General features: G+C 32.5%; 1 protein-coding gene across 1 annotated transcript in view; it reads left to right on the top strand.

Moving 5' to 3' along the window:
- LOC128867545 (ecdysone receptor-like) overlaps positions 1–20,027 on the top strand; it is a 95,074-nt gene that overhangs the window by 32,707 nt on the left and 42,340 nt on the right. The gene's annotated exons all lie outside the window — the stretch shown is intronic.

Below are 20,027 nucleotides of genomic sequence, written 5' to 3'. Positions count from 1 at the left end.
AATTAACCATTTTAATAAAAACTATTTTTTTCATGAATATAAAATTAAACATTTTAATAAAAAAGATAAACATTTAAATAAAAAATTAAACATTTAAATAAAAAAAAAAATTTGTTCATAAAAAAAAATTAACCATTTTAATAAAAACAATTTTTTTCATGAAAGAAATTAACGATTTAACCAATATAAAATTACCCATTTTAATAAAAAAAAAAAATTGGATAGAAAATAAGGTAAATATTTAAAAAAAAAAAAATTAATAATTTTAATAAAAATAAATAAGATTTTGCATGAAAAAAGTTAACTATTATTTTTTCATGAAAATAGAATTAACCATTTTAATAAAAAAAATTAACCATTTGAATTAAAAAAAAAAAATTTTTCTTAAAAGAAAAAATTAACCATTTTAATAAAAATAAATAAAATGTTGCATGGAAAAAATTAACCATTTTAATAAAAACGATTTTTTTTCATAAAAAAAAATTAACCATTTTAATAAAAACATTTTTTTTTCATGAATATAAAATTAACCATTTTAATAAAAAAAAATTTGCATGGAAAAAAATTAAACATTTAAATAACAAATAAAATTTTTTCATAAAAAAAAATTAACGATTTAAATAAAAATAAATAAAATTTTGCATGAAAAAATTAACTATTTTAATAAAAGCAATTTTTTTTTTTCATGAAAAAAAAATTTACCATTTTATATTAATAAAAAAAATTAACCATTTTAATAAAAAAAAATTTTTTCATAAAAGAAAAAATTAACCATTTAATAAAAATAAATACAATTTTTCATGGAAAAAATTAACCATTTTAATAAAAAGAATTTTTTTTTTCATGAAAATAAAATTAACCATTTTAATAAAAAGAAAATGATCAAAAATCAAAGAAATTTTGTAGTCGCTTAAAACTTGCACTTAGATATATTAAAATTTAAGGAGTTTAAAACTGCATACCCAGAAAAATTCTATAAATTCTTGTTAAAAAGTTGATAGATTTAATGAAATTGTGAAAAATTCTGTGCAAAGTTCGAAACTTTGCGTTCTACGGAATGTAACGAGAAGAAGTCTTAGGAGTGCTTATTTACACTCTTCACTCGAGGCCGTTTTCGCGCGCACTAACACCAGCAACTCGAAGCGTTTCGTTGAATTTTTGGTGAATTTCTTACTTGTAACTTAAAATGATTACGCACATAAGGAAACACGTACAACTTTTATATATTAAAAATTACGAAGATAATTTCTTAAATATTTGTAATTTTTCTCTCTCTGGCCTGCCCATCGAATTTCTGCACCAAGCAAATGCTGAGCGCGAGCCACCTCTCGAGTGCACAGGGTTAATAGTCATTAGGGGAAGTAAGGCATGCCTGGGTTTGTCTTTTGATTTTGTTTGCGTTTTTGTAAAAAAAGCCTTCGGCAAACTCTCCATCATCTAATGCTTTAACAGCTGGATATATCCACTTTCCCTTCATATTCATATTAATATCAAAAAGCGGGTGTAAGTTTGCAGCCTCTGCCCACCTCTGGACCAATTTGTTGCTGCCGCTCCGCCAACAATCGGCTGGTTTGGTGTCAAAGCAGTTGTTGAGCCAATTTTTAAGGACCTCTTTGCTATCGAAGGTAACGGAAGTACCCTTCATATGGTTTGACAGGGACCGGAAGAGATGGTAAGCGGTCGGTGCAAGGTCCGGAGGATACGGCGGATGCTGAAGGACCTCCCATTCGAGCTCTTGGAGTGCGGCTTTGATGACTTTTGCAACATGGGGCCTGGCGTTGTCGTGAAGGAGTATAGTTTGATCCTGTCGATCAGGTCGTTCCAGCCTATAGCCTTTTTTACGCGGCGTAGTTGCGGAATGTTGAGCTCCTTGTTGACCGTGGCATTATTTTCGAACATTTCCCCGTGCATTATGCGCCCTCAGTGCCACCAAACTCATATAATGATTTTCTTTGGATGAAGATCTGACTTGACTCTCGACTTTTGCAAATCTCCTGCTGCTACCCAATCCTTTCTTTGCTTTATATCGTCGGCACCATTTCTCATCTCCCGTAACGATTCGGCACAAAAAGCGCTGCCTATGACCGCGTGTTGCTCGATGGCGAGCGAGATGCTGAGACGCAATTTGAAGGCGACTTTCTTTGTTTTTTTTCGTTGAGCTCGTGAGGCATCCAGGCTCCCAATTATTCAGTAAATCCCATTGAATGAAAGTGATTGAGAATCGTTTTATGATCGAAGTTCATTTTTCCCGGCAATTTACGACTGGTTTACCGATCGTTCTCCTTCAAAAGTGATTTGAGACGTTCTTCATCGAATTCAGAAGACTTTCCGCTGCGGGACGTGTCGTTGACGACAAAGCTGCCATTTTTGAACTTTGCAAACCATTTCCGTGCTGTAGACTCGCCTATGGCACCTTCTCCATACACGTCGCAAATGTCTCGGGCTACTTCGGCAGCTTTTTGCGCTCGATGAAAAGCAAAGAAGAGCAGGTGTCGAAAATGTTGATTTTTGCCTCCTGGATATTCCATTTCTCAGTCTCAAAACTAATAAAAAGTTAAATAAATCAAAAATTCAATTGACATAGATTTGTAGAGCGGAAAAAATTCGTTGTATGAACTACGCTATGAACTTATTCCCCAACCGAGTAGTTCCTTGAAACCTTGAAGTTCTTACAAAAATTAAATTGCTGAGAAAGTGGAAAAACTGAGTATGCAGCACAACTCTATAAAATTTATAGTTTCTTGGGCAATCAAAAACTACATTGCTGTTGCACGGTGTTATAAAGAAAAGTAGTCGTATTTGCTTTTTATTGCTGTTTGCCTTACATTTCAGCTATACATAAAAAACAGCTTCGGTGAACTGAAAATAATAAACATAAAAGCGTAAATGCGAGCATTTCACGGAAGCTATTCAGTAGCACTAACCAAGTAATGCCACAAGGCTGCAGCTTCCCACATTTATTTATTTATTTAATTCGCTTCAACTCGACTTTTATGAATCCCTTTTAAGCGTCATACCTTTTGTTGTTGGCCCTTTTTATTTTATTTTTATTTTTTTATTTTTTTACTATTGGCTGATTAGCGTTGCAAGAATAGTGGCTGTTTTTCTTAGTATTTATTTTTGGCTTAGATTTTGTTGGATAAAAAAATGCAGCCCTTTGATAATCTGTAAAAAGTAAATATAATAGCATAAATTTGAAAATTTTACGCAAGCTGCTACCAAAATAGACCACAAGGTTGCTGATTTTCACGTTCCCTTCAATTAAGGAGAGTTGTAAATCACCTGCAAGCAAGCAACGGTTGACTAGCAGTAGTTAAATTGTTTTTATTTTATTTTTTATATTTTTGTTTTATTTTTGTTTTTTTTTTATATCTTTAGAATCTCGAAAAATTATTATTGTTAACACCAGGCAATTATTTAAATAAAAATCCTCTTCGAACTGCTACTATTTCTTTCCTACGTAGTTGAAGGTGAATTCATATGACTTGATGCCTTAGAACAGCTGCTCCGAAATTTGGTTCATCGCCTTTGTGGCTTAATTGTTAAAATGAAATATTTTGTTTGTAATTCTTTGTTTACGTTCTCGTGGCTTACATTTTGATTTGAAGTGCGTTTGTGCGACTATTTGTGAGTTAATGAGAAATTTATTTTTATAAAAAAACTAGCAAACCCCGCCCGCTTCGCTGGGCACACTGAAATAGAATAGATATGCTTTAGAACAGAAAAGATATGGTTTTCATATTATTTATTTCTTTATTCTTTATTCAAGCGCTTTGGCATAAACAATATTTTTTGTTTTTGAGTAAATATATAATGCTGTTGGCTTCCCAACACGTGAACAGTGGTTCTTCTAAATTCATCCCGCATATTTCTAAAGTTTTCCCTTTTGATTTATTGATAGTTATTGCAAATGCTAAACGAATGGGCAGTGCAAACGATTGAATTCAAATGGTAATTCAGGTGGAATCATTGGAATTCTCAGTATTAGAACGTCTTCATTTTTGAATTTGCCAATTAAAATAGTTGCTTCGATAACATTATTCATCAATCGTTTGACTACAAGTCTACTTCCGTTACATAGCAGCTTTGTTCAAATTGATGTCTCTTGGTCGATTTGATCTGGACCGTGCCATTCGTTGCCGATTTGGTTCATTTTCTTCTTGACGTTCTTCTGATGTCGCGTTATCCCGAGCATTTCTTATTCGCCTATTATTATTTGTCGAGCGACTAATATGAATACGCGATTGTCTTGGCATTTGTACTATTACAGTATTGTAATTATGGTATTCTGAAATTTTGTGGATTATATTTTTTGTTTTTTTTATTTTTTTTTTTTATTATTTGATTCACTCATGGTGCAACGTAGTTTATCGCATATGAACCGAAAAAATAAATCCACTAAATTTGATGAAAACTTACATTAATTAATTCCAATTTACACGTGAAAATTCCTAAATGTATAAGAAAAATATAAGCACGTGAGCGATTGTTAATTTAAAAAATAATAAATTTCTTTTTTCTTTTTGACGATTGTTTCTTAGTTATTCATTTGCGTTGATTTGAAATTTAAAAAAAATCTTCTTTTTTCATGATCATCAAGTGTTAACAATGTGTGTAAGTTTGCTTTAATTCGGCGCAATGACACGGCGGGTCCACGTTTTGGCATATATTTCGAGACCCTAGTCATCAATAGGTATGAAAATTACCCCGTATTAAAGCACTTATCGACAGCTTTCATTTGATGCCCATATTGTACACACACATCCGAAGGTTACCCGGGTCCACGTTTTGACCTATATCTCGATCCCTATCCACCAATAGGCATCCAAACTATACGTAAACCATCTTCAATACCTACTTAACAATGGGTGTAAGTTTGGTTTAATTCGGTGCAAAGACACGGCCGGTTAGCGAACACACATAAAAAGTTGACTTTATTTTACATATAAGATTGAATCTTCAATACAGTGACTTTAAATTTTGTTAAAAATAAAAGAAAAACATTTCAATTGCTTTGTATAAATAAAATTTAATTCAATTTTAATCTTTTATATATTTATTTTTAGTGTTTTTCCTCAAGTAATTCAGTTTAGTAGTAATCAGCTGATTTTAAAATTACACTCAGCAAAGGCAAAAACAAAATACCACGTTCCCACGTTGGTCGGTTCTACGTTACCGGAATAACCCGAGCAAGAACTGTCACTCCAGCAGTAATCTCCATAAATGGTGAAAAGTATTCAGAAGGTGTGGCCAAGATCAAACCGTTAACCGGCTCTCAGCGAATTGGAGAGAAAAAAATTAACACAATCCTCACTTCGTTTGTTTCATTGCCATCTCAAAAATTACTGACTAGACGAATGTGTGAATACGTGTGAAATGAGCGGGCAGAATTCTGCTGCCGAGTACCTAGTGGCATGGCAGCCGAAGTTGCTCGCAAAATTTTGTTGTTCATCATGGCTTAAGGGGAAACCCGGAAATCTATCACTCTTGTTCTCTTTACATGTATGGGAAATGTTTATGCTACAACAACAACAAAATGCTTGAAAGTTTTGCTTTTCAATTAACGCTACCCAGGATTGAAGAAAGGTGACCGAAAACAGTTAACATATCAAAAATAATTGCGGTCAAAGATCTACTTCACCCCATTTTTTATTGAATTATCATACATTTTATATTTTCTATTTATTTTACCTAACCTCACATTTAATGTTTGTTAACACAAGCTGACTAGTTTTACAATCTCTGCTTAGTTTACATCTTCTCAAAATGACATTCCGCTCAGTTTTTCACTTGAATATGCGTTAACTTGTCACCATCTTATATGAATTCGCCTTGTACCATATATTTGCTTCCTTTGTGTTTTTTTTTGTTATGAATTTTTATTTTCTTTTTATTTAATAAGCCTATGAAATTGGAAGAAATAAAATAAGAAAAATTTAGATACAAATTGCTATCTTTGGCATTTTCTTGCTTGATTTCCATGGTTTGGAGGCGGACTTGCATATATAAAAAAATGCGCCAAGTTTGGGATGAAAATTCTTGTGTTTATATTAGCAAATTTTTTCTGCTACCTACACATATTTTTCCAGTCAATAAAGTTTATTCGCAATTATTTATCATATTTTTGACTCACCAGCTCTTTTTTGCTTTGAATCTCGCGCATTCTCTGCGCTTTTCACTTTTCGCTTCCTACTCACTTCACGCTGTCACCGCATTCGATATTGTTTATCGTAACTAGGCAAACGAATGGCTAGTTGATTGTGGAGACCCTGACCTAGATAGAGCTTTACGCACACGAAAGCCACTAGATAATCGTACACATTTAAATTCTTAATGCCACTTGCGTAAACTATTGTACCTACACAAATACTGCACAAAAAAAAGAACAACAATCGGAAATTTCATATGCAAACTAGCATTGTAGACGAATGAAGATAAATATTTACCTGTTAAATAAGTATATAATAAGCTTGTGCTAACTGAAAGCAGGTATAGCGGAGCTGGATAATATTGAGAGATATTTGAGTAAATATTTAGTGAAGTGATGCTTGTTGTAGGGTGGCCTACAAGAAAAATGAAAAAAAAAAATGGCGAAAATGAAATTTAGTTTCTCTGCTATACAGGCACTTCTTTCTAATCATAAGGAAGGCGAAAAGTTAAGGCAAAAATATAAATAAAATCATAAAATAAATAATTAAATAATAAATATAACGAGTTCTGCAAGATTTCACGCACCCAGGGTGCTACCATGGAGGTAGCATGTATCCTTTAGCTCGACTGAAGCTTCGTCTACATTTTGGTATTTTTTAAGTCCCGAAAATACCGGGAGTGTTGGTAACTAATCCCAGGATTTTCGTCATTTTTTTAATTTCTTACGAAGCATCTGAAATGGAGGCAAACAAATCATCTTTTGCAGCTAAAAAATCATCCTTTGTAGCTAAGAAAAACACCTTTGATAGCAAAAAAAAAAACAGCATTGACTTTAACTTTTTAGTAAATGAGGATCTGTTTATTATTATTACAATTATTACAAATAAATTCTTAAAATACTGCATAATGACAGGCCACGAGATCAGTTTGCACCGTTGTTGGTTAGTTGCGGTCATGCAAAGTGTGAGAGAATATTATCCATTCTCTTCATTTCTAAAATGGTGTCTTTTTTACCGCAATCTAAGCTTGCGTGTATTTGTTGTCCGCTCTTTCAACTATCATTGCCATCGAACAGAGTGAGCGCGATAGTGTGCACGCACTTGCTGCATTCTCTACTATGTATTTAAAAAAAAGAAGAAGAAAAATAATAGTTTCTTCTTATCGCTTCTGCAGGCCACTTCACCTATTTTTGACTTTCTTCTGCACTTGTCGCTCATTATCAACATTTTCACCCAACGATTAGCTCCATTTATTCATATTTGTTTATACCTGAATTGTTCTTGTTGTTTGATCACTCATATTTGCTGTTGCTTTCGCAAATTTCAATAAAAACGTCACTACACCTTCCAAAAACCGCCAGCCGGCCGCTGAAATTCCACGCATACCAACACATTTACTTGCGTTAATTTCATTATTTGTCAGTTGCTCAGCATTCGCTTGGATTAATTTTGACGCCGCGAGCTTTTACCTTACTGTGCGTATATGAGTAGATGAGTATATGCGTATGAATGTGTGAGAGTGCGTACGCAATATGTGGGCGCATCGCGAAAAAACTAGGGCACACACGATTTCGTGCCAATTATTTGTTGCTTTTGCAAAAAAGTAGTACAAAGAGATAAGGTACACATTGCTAAAAATGTGGCCCAATGCGTACATATGTAGATGTGTGTGCGCGTATGTAGTTGTAGTTGGAGCAGCAAACTTTGTATTGGAAAGCATAGAAGAAATCGAGCATCATCAAATTGTGTTTGTGCGCCGTTTTGTATGATTTTATTTTTTTTAATTTGCTCCATTAATTGTTTGTTTCTTTCTAAATTTAAAGTTCCAAATCCAATTGTGTAGGTTAGTATGTTGCGCTTTGACGCATGCACATATGAACATTTATATAAAAATGTTTGTATTTGTTGCTTTTGAAAAATTTTGTGCGGGATTTAACCAGCTGCTGCAAATATTTTTCTGTTTGCTTTCGGTTTTTGTAATAATTATAAATGCGCCAACAATGTATGAGAATATTCAGCATATCGCAAAATGCGTTGGCGCGTCCATATATATTTTTGGTTGTCACATAAAAACTGAGGAAACGAGAAAATCTGAGTGTATCTTTTGGCTTGGATTTGTTGATTTTTTCTTTATATTTCTTCCATGTATTTTGTGCTGTATCTTTTCACAGATGACTGTTTGCGCCTAATGATTGTTCTGATGCTTTGTGGTCTTATGATTTGCAGTGATTAATGAACATTTTAAGCACTTACATAAATTTTATACTCCTATATGTATATGTGCGTATATGTGTATATAAACGTATGAATATATGGACGTAGATAGGCATATAAACAATGAAACGCGTCGGCCCTCAAAGCATATCTACAAAAATGAAGAAACAGGGCGAGCATAGTTGAGTACATGATGATGTTTTTCGAACTAATTTCTTTTTTTATAATTTTTTGTTTTGATAATATTCCTCCCTTAACCAAAACCATCTAATTTTAAAATTTCGCTAAAATGTAGAAACATTCTACAAATTTTTCATTTTAATTTTTAATCTGAATTTTTTGGAAATTTTCGGTTACCCAGTAAAATTGCTCATAAAATTCGAGTAGAGTAAGCAGAAGTTTTAAGCGGTTAATAAATCCCGAATCAAGAAGAAGAAGAATAAATCGTTTGAACGTTTAATACTTTTGTTGTTCTGCAGGCTTGTTGCACTTTATGCCACATAAAAATAAAATTCTGGTAAAAGAATATGCGCACAAACTAAACCAAACAAAAAAAACAAAAAAAAAAAAACGAAATAAGAAAAGTAATATTTTCAGACTTTATAAATTGCACCTGTTATATGAAAAAAAATCGTATCTGCTGTCACCAATTTCTTTTGAAATCAACGCGTTTTTTGAGTCACATAAAACTATTGCACTTGAGCCATTTAACTCAGTTCCCGAAAATTTTCGGAAAGTGCATATTAAAAAGGTCAAAACTTAATTAAAAATTTGTTGAATTTTTCTAAATTTTTGTGTGAAGTTTGAAAGTTAAATTTATATGGTTTTGGTTAAAGAATGAGATATATAAAAAAGTAAAAAATAATAAAAAAAGGTAAAAAAAAAATTATAATAAAGAAAATAATAATAATAAAAATATGAAAAAATAATTAAAAGAATAATAATTAAATGGTAGTAAGAAAAGATAAAAAATAATAAAAAAAAATATAAAAGAATCTAACTCGAAAAATATTTTAATGGAGTATAAAATTGTATAATCGAAATTTTTCTTAAAAATTAGTAATAAAAAGTTCAAAATTTAGCAAAAAATATGTTGAATTTTTCTAAATTTCGCGTAAAGTTTGAACGTTATATTTATATATCTTAGGTTAAAGAATGAACAATATAAAAAAGTAATAGAAAAAATATAAGAAAAATATAAAAATAAGAAAAAAAATTTAATGAACTATAAATAGTAAAAATAATACAAAAATAGTAAAACAAAAAAAAAAAAAAAAAAAAAAAAAATAATAAAAAGAAATAATAATAAAAAATAATAATAAGAAATAATAATAAAAAAATAGAAATAAAATTTAAAAAATTTTAAAATAATATTGTAAAAAAAAAATAAAAATTTAAAAATAATAATAAAAACACGAATTAAAAAATTTTAATTCGACAGTCATTTTAATGGGCTATTAAATTGCATACTCGAAATTATTCTTAAAAATTAGCATTAAAAAGTTCAAAATTCGGAAGAAAATATGTTGATATATTTCAAAAAGCATGATTTTCGACTATATTTGAGGGTATGTAACATAATGAAGTGTTATGAGTTGGAAAACGAGCCAATGATAAAACTGAGACGGCACCGGATATAAATCGAGCTTGTTTCGGTAACGTAGAACCAATGTCGTCCCATACACTCGAGCCTCCAACTATAAGGGCTTTCAATATGGGCATAGTTTAGCTTTTGCAGAGCATAAACGTAGAAAAATCGTTGCTTCAAAAGGTCAAGAGCCCACACTGCTTGAGTTAAATCGTTTTTTTTAAGTTGTAGTCCAAGATCTTCACGAAAAATTCGCCTCAATGTGGACTTGAAGATTCTCAATTCTCGTGAATTGTAAGGAATTGAGTGGATTGGCCCAGATTGAGCTCAAGCACTTATGGTGTGCTGACTTATTGACGCAGTCACATTCATCCTATACATCCCGCCTGTCTCTGGGATAATCTGCCCCATCCAGCTCTGACTCTTTTGCCTACTGAAAATAGCGTCCATCGGCACACAGAATTGCGGCAGTACTTTTCAATAATTTCCAAAAGTTGCTCGTGAACCTCATCCTAATAAAAATATAAAACTTGAAGTGGGTTTTCAAATTGCCGTATTATTAAAAAAAAGTGTGAGGATGCGTTTATATATAAATACAAAACTACCCCCCATTTAAAAAGCCAATACTTATCGATTGCCACATTCATCATGCATCCTTCAGCCTAATTTAGCTCTCATGCTTTTCTTTCCATTTCTCACTTATATCTACATATTTGTATGCTAACGCGAGCCTCACACTAGTCAATCTTTCTCAAAGTACCTACTCACTTTATTGCCGACGAATCCTTTTTTTTTTTGTTTTTTTTTTTATTTGGTTTTTTTTGGTGGGTGAGATAGGGTTCAAAATGCCTTCGCGCTCAATCTTTCTTGACATACCTATAATATCATACATTCACTTTATTGCCGACGAGCCCTTTGGTAGGCATACAGAATTGAAGTTAATTGCCTGCAGGCAGCACAAATTAATAAATTACCCCAATCAAGCGCTCATTAATCTAAATGCGTTAATACATAAAATATAATAAATAAAATTTTCAAACGCCATATACACGTCACTAATTCACTGTTATCGATTTTATTATCGCCACACCACAATCAAAGAATCCAACTACCTGCACACGCAACATACGGGCGACGCAAATTTAGGTCATAGACCTAAAAAACTATCACAAAAAACGCAAAGCGATACAAGTAATTGATAAAAAATAGTTAAAAAAAAATTAAAAAAAAATTAAAAAAAAAAAAAAAATAAAAGAAAAAATATTAATAAAAAATGTAATAAAAGTAAATCACACACCTTTTCACCCCTCAGTAATGCCACGTTATTGGCACGTTTTGATATTTTTCTTTAACCGCAATTTGCATATGACAGTTCGTTTATTAGGTCGCGCTTCTGTTGTTATGCTTGATTGAGTCAACACAGCAACAAATGACTTGTTGTTGTTTACCCAGTGTGATGGTCAATGTAGCTCTGGTGTTTGACTGAGTCGTCGCTGTGACACCGTTGTGATTATGTTGTTTAATAGCCAGCTGACTGACTATCAAACACCGTTAGGCGCATAAATTATCTCGACGCACACAAAGCTAGTACACGAGCGCTGTATAACGTGTTTTTTTTTTCTTTTGTTTCTCTTTATCTATGCACACTTGCTTTAGGCATTCTTTGACCTATTTTTTGTTATGTTAATTCAGTTATGTGCGTATTTTTTGTTTGCCGTAGGTCGCTCCATCAACTCTGGCCACTCAATCAGCTGTGTGGCCAACGAATCAGTTTGACACTTGAACTGTGTGCGACCGCGCGCTATTTTCCCACACTGCGCCTAAGAGGCCCTAAATTTCACCAAACACCCGCCATAATTAGCGCTTATAGTCGTCTAGTATGCTTTTTTTTATTAATTTTTTTATTTTATTATTTTTTATTTTTTTATTTTATTATTTTTTTATTTTATTACAATATTATTTTTTTTATTTTACTATTTTATTATTTTCTTTTTTATTGCATATGTATGTTTTAATTTCTTTTTACCCTTGCTTTTCCAAAAATTGTGTCTGTTGTGGACTGCACTGAAATGGTCGGTTTGATAGTTTTTGTGCTGCGTCCGCTAATCGATTGGCCCGATTTCGTATGGTTCGCCGCACGTGCAAAATTCTCATTTACTTCTATAGTTTTGTATTTTTTATTACCTAACACACACACGTACATACGTATATAGTTGTCTGTCGTTTCCTATTTTTGCTAGGTTTGCTTTCGACTTTTTAGTTTAACTTTTTGTTGCATTGCCAAACATTTGTGTGTTTTGTATGTAGGTGAGCCTGAAAATTTCGCTGATCGTGCATGCAGAGTGATTGTGCGGCTTCACGCACTCACTTTCAAGTAGTTGACCTAAATTTTTTAATTTTTAATATTTTTTCCATTACTATTATAATATTTGCTTGAGGTTTTTGCGGTTTTTTGAGTATATTAATATGATGATGATGATGACCTTGCCTGTGTTACTCGGTATGTATTTTTTAAGTAAAGAATTATTTGTGCAAAATAAAACAAATGTTTGCCTACTTTTCGGGCCCTTTTTGAATAGTAGAAATAATAAAAATAATAAAAAAAATGATTGTTCCACATTTGATAGCAGCTTATGGTTTCTGAAATTGAAATTTGAAAAGTCGAGCCAAGAAGCACCGAGATATTTGGTAACACCTAAAACACGCCATTGTATTTAGCTAAAGCGCTGGAAAGTGAAAGGCTAGATATTCAAGGAGGAAAAGAAGAGAAGTAACAGTAGGAAAAAGGTAGGATAGAATAGAGAAATAGATATAAAGGGTTAATAAGAGGTGTTATTTGATATTCAAAGAAAAATGCTATTTTGCAATTTATAAATGATCGGGTGTTTATTTCATTATAAAGAGGAAGGTATGCCATTAATAGTGGAAAATAACATCAGGCAAATGACCACCACGACCAGGCTTACAGGACAATAGCTTTTTCATGAAATTTTCCATAACCGAATTGCAAAGTGGCTGCGCTATGCCCTCTACAGCCTCACGAATTCCATCTTTGAGGTCTTGAATCGACCCTGGGCTGTTGGCGTATACCTTCTCTTTCACGTGGCCCCAAAGAAAAAATTCACAAGGTGTTAAATCACAGGATCTCGGTGGCCAATTGTGATCACCTCTTCGAAAGATAACACGGTTCGGAAACTTTAAATTTATAAAATGGCATGCAATACAAAAATGAAAAAAAAAAAAAATTGGATATGAATTTTAATTTCAAGTAAAAACCGCAGCTTCTAAAAACAAACAGTTACACATTGCATCAGTGGCGCCAGCAAGAGGAAGCGGGTAATCGCGGTAATAGCGCAGACTCACCAAAATTTAGCGAAGGTTTCAACCATCTGAGCGATCCTTCTGCCAGAAAAATGTGAAACACAGAGGGCGCTCCATGCAGTAAGAAGGCGTTGTTCCTAGGCAACAAGAGGTGGGCATTTCCACCACTTAGGACTGGTAGCGGCAGTCTTATCACCTACACTGTCAGAAATCAAATAGATTAACGAAACCAACGCAAGACAAGTCTTGTCGATGCTCTATGCCCCCAAGAGGAGTGAACAGGGGGAAATAAGATGTTGTTTCAAACACCTGCCGCTATAAAATGCCAGTCCTATTCCTTTCTCACCTGCTTTGTACAAATTTTCACCACTTCTTATTAGTTGTTTTTCACACACCTTTCAAAACACAAAAATAAACAATTTTTCATCCCTTTCTTTTGCCTTTCACGTATAATATAGAATGACACCTTTTTCTACCTCCCCAACAACAATTGAGCATTAGCAGGAATTACTTGTCATCGAAACTTGGGCACATTGAAATCCACTTGAATAGACTTTAAGCCTACACATAATAATATGTAGAATAAACACCCAGCATGGGCTAATTGCCAAATCTACTTGACCTGACACGCGCAACCGACAAGGGGGGCCACTTGTAACTGTGGCAGTAAAGGGTATGAAATCAAGTGGATGCAGCCAAAGTTTGCAATGGGAGAAAACAAGTGGCGCCAAGGCAGTGATGGGCGCGCGCAAAGTGGTCGACACACACACATACATATATTTGCATGGGGGGGGAAAAAAGTAAGAATAAATGGGCTTAGTTAGCAGTTGGAATGGGATATGAATACATGAAAATTAAGCAATACAGCAGACGAGAACTTGAAATATATAGCAGAAATGCTAATAATGTCATGCAAGGTTTAACAGAAAACATACGTACATACGTACATATGTATGTTTGTTACAGCAAAAAGTAATGATTTAAAATTTTTCATGATTGCACGCTGCGGTGAAGTTCGATGGCTACAAAGGCTTAGAGCAAGCGAGTTGCATGAGCGAAGGCTGAGTGTCACACCTACACACGCACAAAAGAATTATTGAATATTCGCGCACTAAAACGAAGAAGTCAAGCTTAGAAACGGCATGTAGAGACATTTTTTGTTCTTGTTTTTTGTTACTTTAGGTTTTTGTTGCTTTTCTTCTACAAACGCGCTTGGCTAAATAATCGCTTGTAATTTGTCGTTGTCTCATCCACTTTAAAGTGTAAAATAAATTGCCAAACAGCTAAACTTTGTCATGCCGATTTTTCTATGCCGCTTACATAAGCGCTCAACCGTCTCCGACCCACATATGTGCATATGTATGTGTGTTTGTAAATGAAAAAAAAAAAACAAAAAACAATTCTTACATTCAACTACACGCCACGAATGCTTTAACTTTGCAGCGAAATGTTGAAAAATTGTGTGTTTTTTTACAATTGTGGGGTTGCCCACATGTCGCACCTGACTGTCGCTAAGCGGCTCATTTGCTAACAAACACATATACACTCATACATTTATGGATTCATAAGTGATTGAAAATAAAGTTCAACATCCGTCGATGAGAATTTGTGCCCTTTGGCCAACAGTTTTCTTGGTAACTGAGCCGATTAAAAAATATGTAAATATGTATGTATGTGTGTATATATGTATGTATGTATGCATAATTTTCTGCAATTATTAGCAGTAACGACTTTACTTAATTTAAAGATAAGTAGTGAAAAGCCGTTTGCTAGCTTTTATGACATTTATTTTTATTTTTTATTATAACATTTAATTTTTTTTTATTTTTGTTAATTTTTTTTATATAATTTTTTTTTTAATTTTTATCTTTATCTTTATTTTTATTTTTATACATCTTTATTTATCTTTAATAGCAAACAAGCGAATTATAATGCGTTAAATAAGCGACAGTTGAGTGACCTGCCAAGCTAATTGAGAGACTGTTGGCGAATTGGCTAATTTAAGCTCAGGCTTTATGAGCGATAATTTTTGCTTACTGCTTGTAAGTTCACTTTAAAGGGGAAAACAATTCGAGTCGCTGTGGACTTTAGGGACATTTATTTTGAACTGTGACTGCCTTAGCATTGCTTATGGACGTCATAAGGGGTGTAAGCTGGTTATCGACTCTTAAGTTTCGGGCATTTAAGAAATAAAAAAATAATTAGCAAGAGTGCTTTGTTCCTCTTCTTCTAATAGCAGTTATCCATTGACGAGCAAAGAGCTAGACAAATTTTGTCAGATATCACATTTGCCATTAAAACATATACAAAAAATCAGCAGACATAAATATAGTTCAGGCTGTTTATGCATAGAAATCTGTAAGCAAAATATCTATCAGCTGATTTTTAATATTTTCCACAGTTGAAAAATCTCCTAACTTGAAATTTTCATGAAATGAAAAAACTCAATTAGTGCGTAAAAAATAAGGAAATAAAAATACTAAAATGTACCGCTCGCATTCTAGTTGATTTTTCATTTATAAATATACCTACATATTAACTTGAAGCTATTGCTTTGAAACCCAACCCAACTAAACTGACTGCCGTGGAAACGATCTCCCACGGCAGTCGGTTCTATGTTACCTGGAGCCGGATTTGTCTGCGCCTAAAAATTGTCATTCCCGCAATATTTCGCGTAATTGTATGATGAATTTTTATGCTGCTACAACAACAATAACAACAATAATCCAATATGAAAGAGCAATTCAAAAAATAGCCTTCCATACAAATCGATGTTCTAGGATTTTTTTGTTTTTACCGGGACAACTAGCAAGTACATCACTCAGACAGCATTAAGTCAATTAAGTCGGGTTCCCTTTTTAATTTTCTTTAAATCTACCCGAACTCCGAAGAAATTTGAGTAGATCTTGTGGTGTCAAGGCGCCAAGATGACCGCTTTTTAACACATCAGTGCCAAGGGCCTCAACTCTGATTCTAGCAAAGTGGGCAGCCGTCTCATCCTATTCTCCACATGCTGCGCAGAGTGAGTCTCTGCTCGTAGTTGCATTTGGTTGCATTGCAAATATAGTTCATTTACTTCAATTACCAAAATGTCAAGAAAATCGATTTCAAAGTTTTCAGTTTGCTAAAGTAAAACTAAAACTAAAATATGTCCATCTCATGATATACTGTGAATAAATATTGCCATGAATTTTTGCACAGCGTAAACGAGGCACAACCTCCTTTCTGCACACTAACCTAAGAAACGTATCTAAAAACAAGTTTTTTTTTTGGAAAATGGCACTATTGCATACCAGATATGTAAGCATTAGCTGGGATAAAACTTCATTGCTCGCTCACCTTAACACTTACGCGTTTTTCGTGTTCCTTGGCGCCCGGTAAAATTGTCTGCTTTAAATTTTTGTGAAATATCTTTATCCGCTAACCCCCTTTTTTATTGGTCTTTCTTTGTACCTATTTCCAGAAAGTGTCAAAAATGCCCATTTAGGGAGGAGGTAGAGGGTTAATATGTGCTACAAAAATATGTGCCATTAAATTCTACAATAGAAGTCTGAAAACGGAAATTATATTTGGAGTCGTTTTATATAAAATATTTTCTAGTTTAATGAACGCATTTTCGGTAAAAATTTTAAAATTTAAACACTTCGTAAAACACAAAAATCAGACTCCCTGGATTAATATTGTCTCGGCAAAGTTAGTCCTTGAGGCGATTTCTTTTATAATTATTAAAAATCTGGGTCATGCCAGTACAATCCCAGCACAATACCTGGTCAATTTCGCTGCTTTTTCGGCTGGAATTTCAACAGCTAGCAGAGTTTCGACAAGCAAAGAAGAGAGAATTGAGCGAAGTGAGAATTTTCACTTTTTTCCATTTCATTGTTTTTTAAATTTTAAATTTATTTTTTAATTTACAATTTTTAATTTTTTGTGTTCTCAACTTAACTGTATGATTTATTATTTCAATTATTTATTAAAAAAAAACTCTTCTTTTTAGTTATTTCCTTATCTGGCTATAGAAGTGTTGGTAATTTTATACTTCCATATGTGTTTGTGTGACATTTTGATAAATTGTTTATGTCTGCTTCCTTCGGAATTTCCTCGCTGAAAATGCAGCCCATTTTCCTAATATAATATTTCGAGTTGCCTTCTGGAAAGTACCTGCCGTATTTAGCGCATACAAATGCGAACGATAATGCAAAATTTAACCTTCAACTAAGTAAGTGTTCTGAAAATAAGTAGAAATACAAATAAAAATAAAAATAAATATCTACAAAATGCAACAAAAAACAAACAATACATTGTTGCTTATCATTTCGCTTAACTAAAAGCGAAAGGAAGAACAACAAATAATAAGAAAAACAAACAAAGAAAAAAAGGTTTTTTAGAATCATGCTGATAAGCTGAGCAACCAAAGCGAAGGCAAAGTAAAGTTACTGCGCTTGACTATATTCGTATTAATTTGTGCTGCATTCACGAGTACAAATCGAGTGAAAAAATATGGCGAAATTTTTCTGCGTACTTTTACTTTCTTTTGGACACGCTGACGTGCGCTATGCGCTTATCGCAAACAGCCGAAAATAGTTGTTCTACAATATTTGTTTTTGTTGTTTTGGCTTGATTTAATTTCTTCTTTCTTGTTTTGTGTTTTCATGCAATATTCGTTTCATAAGCTGATGGCTCGTTTGCGTTTTGCTTAGCAGTTTTTCAACCACAGTGTTTTTGTGTTTAGTGTTTGTTGTTTTTGGCACTGCCGTAGCGATAACCGACTGGCATAGAAAAGTCAAATGTGGAATTGAGGTTATTGCCATTCACTTTCGACGCTAGAGAGAGAATTGCAGTCGCAGCGCAACGCTAACTGAGCCGCTTTCATTGTTATCGCGCTGTCAGCCAGCCAATGACATTGTACCCTATTTACACACATTCCGTAATTTGTTTTGTTTTTTGGCAAAAAATAAACGACAATTAGAACTGCAAAATAAATGATTGCGGGGTACATTTCCACCATGCATAGCAACGCTGCAGTGGGTGATAAGATAAAGTGTTTGGGGCGAATGGGCATCCAATGAAGGCGAAAGTGTTTCGTTAAATATGCATACCCACACACACACACAGTTGATATAAAGTAGTATGAGTAAGTATTTAACTGCAATTTTGTTTGACGCAATGTCCGATATTTTTTTTTTTGTGTGTTGTTTTTTGCCATTTGTGCTAACAAAGAAATGCTTTGTTTGTGACACTTTTAATATCTTTTTAAATTTATTGCGCTGAAAGTGCAATGAATTTTTTTGAATTGAAAATTGATGCCATAAAGTAATGATTACCAAATTTTAAATCGAATATTTTTTTCAGAGTTGCACTTGAGGCTCTTTTTTCAACTAAATTCTAATGAATCTCTAAATAGAGTTCACTTCATCCCATTTATCTCTCTCTCTCTCTCTCAAAAGCTCACTGTAGAAATTACATCTGCAGATGTCTCTTCTTAGAGTAACGGAGACAACATTCGTTTTGAATCAAGTGAATGAATGTTGTCAAAAAACGTTCTAATTGATCTGATTTTGGGAATGCAATTTTTTTTGATGTAGGCAAAGTCAATGCATTGCAACACCAGAGAGGAAGCAACTAAATTTAATCAAATTTCATACAAAATTTTGCCACATTTAAGATCGTTTCCTGAACTAGTTTCTAAGATTACAGTTACTTTATCATATCCTCAAATAAATTTTCACCTCCTCTAAAGCTTACTTTATTGATTAGATGAGAAGAAAGCGCTTAGACTAACAAAATTACTGGTTCGTCTCGAATGAAGCGGAATTTTTAACGAATGTTGTAAAACATAGTTCTTAGCTTGTGTTGTAACAACACAAAACTTTTCCCGCAGTGACAATTAGTAACAGAGTCGTTTTCTGTGACTGTAGTTGCAATTGACGTGCAATACCGCTCAATGAGAGAGGAAATTTACAAACTTCTGTAACAGTTCTGACAGTCGTAAAAAATAAAAAAAGAAAGTCCCGAATTTTTTTTTTAGTTTTCTATTTAAATTTTTTATTTTTTGTTTTCTCATTTTTATGTATTTTATATTTCCTAATTAAAATATTTTCTTTATTAAATTTAAATTTACATATCTAAATAAGTTTTTATTTTTTTTCTTTTTTTTTAAGTTTTTATTTAATTTTTTTCATAATTTTTTTATATTTATTTTCTCTTTTGTTTTATTTTTATTGTTTTTTTTTAAGTATTTTGCATTGTAATTTTTTATTTTAAGAATAATTTTTTTTTTTATTTTTTATATAATTTTTTTATATATATTATTTTTTATAAATTTTTTATATATTTACTTTTTTCGTTTCATTTGTATTGTTTTTTTTATTTAATTTTTATTTCTTTTTAATTTTTTTAATTTAATTTTTATTTATATTATTATTATTTTTTTTTTAATTTTGTATTCATAATTTTTTTGATTTTTTTTGTATATTTTTTTGTATATTTTTTTGACTGTAGTTGCAATTGACGTGCAATATCGTCCATTGAGACAGGCAGTTTGCATAACTCTGCTTTGACCAAAACTTTTTGATGACAGTCATAAACAAAAACTAATTTGTATGTATGTGTGTATGAATCGTTAGAAAGGCCTTAATTTTGTTTTTTTTTGTTTTCTATTTAAATTGTTTATTGTTTTGTTTTCTCATTTTTTATATTTTGTAGTATTTTATTATTTTTAAACGTTTTTGTTTAATACTTAATTTTTTAATTTTATG

This window comes from Anastrepha ludens, chromosome 6 (genome assembly GCF_028408465.1).
Source record: "Anastrepha ludens isolate Willacy chromosome 6, idAnaLude1.1, whole genome shotgun sequence".
Classification (NCBI taxonomy): Eukaryota; Metazoa; Arthropoda; class Insecta; order Diptera; family Tephritidae; genus Anastrepha; species Anastrepha ludens.
The sequence above is the reverse complement of the archived record's forward strand: the minus strand, read 5'-3'. Positions and strand labels throughout refer to the sequence as shown.